Source organism: Arachis hypogaea, chromosome 6 (genome assembly GCF_003086295.3).
Source record: "Arachis hypogaea cultivar Tifrunner chromosome 6, arahy.Tifrunner.gnm2.J5K5, whole genome shotgun sequence".
NCBI lineage: Eukaryota > Viridiplantae > Streptophyta > Magnoliopsida > Fabales > Fabaceae > Arachis > Arachis hypogaea.
In genome coordinates this window covers 104,201,130-104,207,512 of record NC_092041.1, presented here as the reverse complement: position 1 = coordinate 104,207,512, position 6,383 = coordinate 104,201,130, and the positions used below count along the sequence as shown (strand labels likewise).

At 29.3% G+C, this 6,383-nt stretch overlaps 1 long non-coding RNA gene across 1 annotated transcript; it reads left to right on the top strand.

Annotated features, from left to right (window-relative positions):
• Positions 1–4,202: 4,202 nt before the first annotated feature.
• Positions 4,203–6,099, top strand: LOC112697269 (uncharacterized). The gene is made up of 3 exons (XR_003151160.3): positions 4,203–4,599; positions 5,385–5,549; positions 5,649–6,099. It is a non-coding gene; the product is annotated as an uncharacterized lncRNA (long non-coding RNA).
• Positions 6,100–6,383: the final 284 nt, after the last annotated feature.

Here is a 6,383-nt window from a genome sequence, read left to right as displayed (position 1 = left end):
TTTATTTTTATTCGTTTTAATTTTTTTATATTTTATTTAAATCTAAACAGAAGTATTTTTTATTGACATTTATATTATAAAATTAATGTTAATTTAAAAGTTGAAAATGCCATAAGTAGTAAATTCAATTAAGATGATTCGATTTATTATGTATATATTGTACTAGTAGTAAATCAAATATTGCTATTTATTGTGTTGCATTTTAATTTGACTTTAGTTGATTCGATTTGCATGTAAATAACATAAATCAAAACAAGTTGATTCGATTTACATAAATGTGTTCAGGATAGATCATATAACATATTTGTATTTACTACATCTGTATAATTTTCAATTCCAAACTATTTATTCATGTAATAAATGACCCTAGTTAATATTTAATTTAAAAATATAAATAATAAATTAGTTTCTAAAATTTTAAAAATAAAAAATAAATATATTTTTTAAAAAAATATAAAACAAATTTTATTGCAGTCTTTGTAATTATTATAAAAAAATAAAATATTTTTATTATAAAATTTAGTATTTTATACCAACTAAATTTTATTTATTTACTTTTAATTAAAATTTTAAAAAAATAAAAACTAAATTTTGCTCTAATTTTTATGTATATTTTAAATAATTATTCAAATATTTTTTATAAAAATTCAAATAAAATATAATATAGACAAATCTTATCCAAATCAATATATATCATTTGTATCATCTTTGGAACCATTTTCTCTTTATTTACTATCTTTTATGTTTCTTCAAAACCTTCAAGAATGGCTTTTTAAAAAAATTAAGTTTTTTTTTCCTTCATAAAATATGAACTCATATAATTTGATTGAGTTAAATTTTAAAATGGTGACTGAACTTGCAATCGATCCTTAGTTTTGTCCTTCATTTTGTAATTATTCTTAAATTTATTTTTGAACTTAACAAAAGTAACTCACAGTCATCCCAGATATTTTTCAATAAATATTACAGAATGATGATATATTTAAAAGGATATCATGGTAGACAACCAACAACTATATTACGTGACACATACAATTTTTCAATCCAATTTAGTTTCTATTGTTAGTTTATAACTCTAATCCCAATTTGAGCTCAAGAAACTCTCTTACACCAATAAAAGCCGTTTCACTCATTTCCTCCACTATTGTTAAGGGAGTTTAGAAAGATCGATGATGGGAGAATGTAGCAACGTAGTTGGTAGCTCCAACAATCGACGCTATGAGGAAAGTTGTGGGAGGAGAACGACCAGAAATAGCCATAAACGACTTTTAGAGAGATGTAAGTGTGGTAGTCAACCCATCCTCAAATGGTCAGGAGCAGATGCAAATTTAGGGAGGTTATTTTTCGGTTGTCTAAACTATAATGTAAGTGTGTTTTGTTAATTTAGCTAGGTTAGTATTGTTGTTTATTCGATATATCATTTGTTCTCCATGGTTTTTTAATGTGGTTGCAGAGTGTTGATAGGAGGTGGTGTGGTCTTTTTATTTGAACTGATAAATTTGAAAATGAAAAAGAAGTTAATGATAAAGCAGATTCTAATTTTAAAATAGATGAATGAAGGTTGAAATTTACCTAAAAGATTGAGAGTTTAAAATATGATGTTAGGGCCTTAATATTGACATTTTATTTGTTGGTGGTTATCATGTTAGCAATTATTGTATCTATGTTTATGTTTGTAGTATGAAAATGGTAAAGTCAAATTTGGCTAATATTGATTGAAAAATCCTAAATGTGAGCAATTATATATCTTATTTGTATGTGTGAAGACATGAATAACATTGTCTTTTATGCTTTGTTTTTTTTATTAATGTTCGTTTGAAAATGTAATTTCAATCTAGAAGGAGAATTAAATTATAAAACAATAATAAAAAGAAATCACCATTATCACAATCAAGTATCTTGAACCTAGCCTGTGTGATTTTACACACCACCAAAGAAACATAACATGCCATATAAAGTAAATAAAAGATTTTGGTAACAGAGACTTCATGTTCATAGTACACATAGACCAATTCATTATTTTTTTTTCAATATAAAAGCACATCTCCAGGTATTCGACGTCAGTATTGAATTCTCTTAAACCAGTCTCTAAACAGTCTCTTTGGAACCAGCCACCAATAACATTCTATTTTATCATATTCAAGTTGTTTGTAGTAGTCTCTAATAAAAAACATATCCAGTATGTCTGGATCAAGCCCGGACATCTCAAAAGTATGATCCCTAGAATATGATACAATACCATTCACATTCGTCAACAAAGTTCCTCCATAGTGATACACAATAGTAATTACATCCATCTACAAACAATAATTGATAATCAACTAAGAACGTATAACTAATTCAAACCCTAACCTAACATTAAGTCTAACAACATATATAAGAGAAAATGAAAAAGAGACTTTGTATGAGACAAAGGAATAATGACACTAATGTGTTAAAAGTTAAAACCTTTCTTAATATCTCAAACGACGTTGTCTTAGTTCTATTTGAGCCCAAAAAAAAACGACAATGTTTATAAGTCTTGTGTGGCTTCTAGCGTGACCTATGTCTAACCATGTCATCAATCCGTCGCCAGAAAATATTTCAGGGATGATCGTGACTCACTTTTATTAAGTTTAGGAACAAATTTGAGACAACTACAAAATTAGAGACGAAATTTAAGATTCAATTGTGAGACTACTTTAAAATTTTATTCTATTTTTAGTCTTTGCAAGTCTTGGATAAAGTTTCTAACTTTCTAACTTGTTAGAAAGAGTTGAACATGATTCAAGTCATTTTCTCATGCACTTATAGTTATTTCAAACCTAACATGTTTATGTGAAAAAGGAAAACAAACAAAAACCTCTTTTCAAAGCATTAATGTATGTTGTGTCTATAGTTTCTAAGCATTAACGAAAACCTCTTATAGTTTTACATGAGTTATTTTTTTTTTAATTTCTAAGGATGAGATTCTTGAAAAATATGTTGTATTTGCAAAAAGAAGTTCAAAATAAAGAAAGGGTTTATAAATCAAATCATGGTGAAAATTTTGTAAATTCAAATTTTGAAAATTTTTATTAAAAAAAGATATTTTTTTAAATTTCTTACTTCCTAAATTTAATAATGGTATTTTTTTAGATAACTTATAAATATCAAAATTATATAATTTTTATTACAAGGGAATACTTTGCGTTGAAAAAACTGTTAATCTCAAATGGATGTGAAGTTTATTACTTTTTTAAATAATTTCACTTTTGAGAGAGTACATATAAAACATCTCTTTAGATTTGAAGATAAGAAGCACTTCAATCATGTTTTGAAGGTGACCAAAGCTCTGTATAAACTGAAGTAGAGACATGAGAAAGGCTATCATAAAATTTTAATACGTTTGAAAGTAAATTTGAGCTATTAGTCTATCTTAGGAATAGAGAAGTTGTGATTCTATTAACTCATTAGTGGAGGTGCCAACAAGTTAGTCATTTACAAATATTTCTCTCTTCACTACATACAAAAAAATTTTAATGATAAACAACTTTTTGAAGAGAAACGTAGGAAAAAAATGTAGAAATTTTATCATAATAAATATAAAAAATTGTTAAAAAATACAAATTTTAAAAAGAAAAAAATATAAAATACAAAAATTTATTAACAATAAATATAAAAATTTTATTATGATAAATACATAATTTTTTTTAAGTAAAATAAACTTCTTGAAGAGAAATGAATAAAAAATAAAAAAATTTATTGACAATAAATACAAAAATTTTACGATGACAAATACATAATTCTATTATAAGAACAGCGATTAACACACATAATAAAAATTTATTTTCTCAAATTAGCATTCCAACCTTTTAAATTCTAATTTTCAAACTTTTTTTATCAAATGACTTGTGACATTGTTAGGAACTAACATAATATATTTTCGTCAATTTCAATGACATAATTGATACAATTGAGATTTCAATAACTATTTTAGTGCATATGACCAATTTCAATGGTTAATAAAAGTGTCATCCAAAATTACGAAAATCAAATCGATAATTAAATAAATCATTCAAGGGAATAAAAAAATCCAACAACAAAAAAAACACAAATATCCAATATATGCTAGGGAATCAAGAGGGAGTCCAGCCAACTCCTGCCAACTCTGTAATGGACTGGACTCCCAAGCCCAATTCAACAAAAAATTATTCCCCAATTACCTAGCATTTACTCTAATATTTTAAAAATTATCATTTTAGCCCGCTACTTTTTACTACCACGGTTTATCACCTCCCACCTCAATCCCATCGATGAGCATCCCCCAACGGCGGCGCATCACCCTCCCGACCTAGCACCCTACGTCATTGCTAGCGTCTTCAACAACCACTATTTGCGCCGTGTAGTCCGCCGATAGTGGCAACAGCACCATCAGATGCGAGTCTGACCCTATTCGACTTCGCTGTCGCGGGTTCGTCTTCACTGTTAGCTCGGTCGAAGATGCACATCGTGCACCAGTCAACGCCTCCGCGTGACGGCCAACAGCAGTTTCTGGACGTGCGGACCCATCTCCTCGAGTTAAGTCGCTTGCTGCTACTCCACAACCTCCTCAGGCGGCTGTAACAAGTAAATGGATGGGTATGATTTTGTTTGACAGTGAATGTTACTAATATGTGCTAGGGATCATAAACTTCGGTGGTAGTCGATGTGATTTAATTTTGCTAATTTACTGTATGCTGTTGAATTGCTGTAATTAGAAATTGGATGGTGTTAAAATTAGGATTGGATGTTGCAATTGTTAGAGATTGGATGTTGCTGTTATTAGGGGTTGGATATTGTAATTGTTAGAGAATAGATGTTTCTGATCTGTTCTAGGGTTCAGATACTAGGATTGGTGTTCATATGATATGTTCTTTGATTTTGCCGAATTACTGGACTTTTTGTTAAGTAATTTTAGATGTTTGGGTGTATGAGTTGAACTTAATTTTTCATGTTACTGGTTTTGTGTGATTTCTGGATTTCTTTCTTGTGGATTGGGAGTTTCAGAAAAAAAAAGTTAGTTATAAGTAAGGTTATTTTATTTCAAATTGAACTTGGGTTTGAATGTGGTCATTTAAAATTGTATGTAGACTCAAAAAGTCATTTTTTGGACAGATTTGTTGGAGTTTTAACTTGTTCTGTTGGTAGCTATAAGATGATTATCCAATTGGAAAATTGTATGATTTTTTTTATTAGAGATTGGATGTTTTTTTAATTATACGATAGGTCTTTCCCATTCAAAAAGTTTATATTATTGGTCTTTTGTTTGATTTGTTGGGTTGGATTCTGCTTGCACATGCTACATTAGTTTTTTTATGTAGTTTGGGAGTTAGGAAAAAAATTGGATTAGATTTAGTTTAATTTTATTTGCTAATCTGTGCTAGGATTCAGGAATTGTGGTTGTAGTCGATGTGATTTGATTTTGCTAAATTATTGGATGCGGCTGAATTGCTGTAATTAGAGATTGGATATTGCTGAAATTAGAGATTGGATGTTGCTGTTATTTGGAGTTCTGAAATGAAGGCAAGGATCTGCTATATTGGAATCAGGTCAATTTAACAATACTATTATAATTAACTTACATTTCGTTCAAACTAATTACTTTATCGCTTTTAAATCTCTCACTAACAACCAATTTTGCCATTCAGGACATCCTGAAGGAGTTTTAAAAGAAAACAATGCTCGAAATAGATTTGGGTCCTAAGAATTCATTCATTGAGCAAGCTCTGAAGGCATTGGACGGCCATCTTGTACGCCGTAACCAACCCAGAAACAAGCGTAAGGAGGTAAGAACCCCCTTCACAGCACCGAGCACGAAAACCATACTACAGCAGGCGGAGTTACCTACAAAAATGCCTTACAAGGGAGAAAGACAACAGAAGAAGAAGGATGCCTAGAGAATTCATGATAATGTATATATGGGATGCCGTCACCATTTGAGACACTTTTGATAGATTTTTCTTTTTTTTTTTTTAAATCCTACTCGATTTGTGTTTCAGTGTATGTAACTGATTGTTTTTGCAATGATCTAAGTGGATGTTACTTCTGTTAAGTATTGGGATGTTCCTTTTGCATACTAAATAGATGTTACTTTATACATTTTTCGAGTTTTTTTTGTGTTGCAGTTGTGGATGTTGTATTTCTTTTAGAATTACATGGCCCTTTTTTTTAAATCCTACTCAGCATGTTTCTCCGTGTAGGTACCTGATTGTTTTTACAAAGATCTAAGTGGATGTTACTTCTGTTAAGTATCAGGATGTTTCTTTTTCATACTAAATGGATGCTACTTTATACATTTTTCGAGTTTTCTTGTGTGCAATTGTGGATGTCTGTATTTCTTTAAGAATTGCATGAGCTTTTTTTTTAATCCTACTCGGCATGTT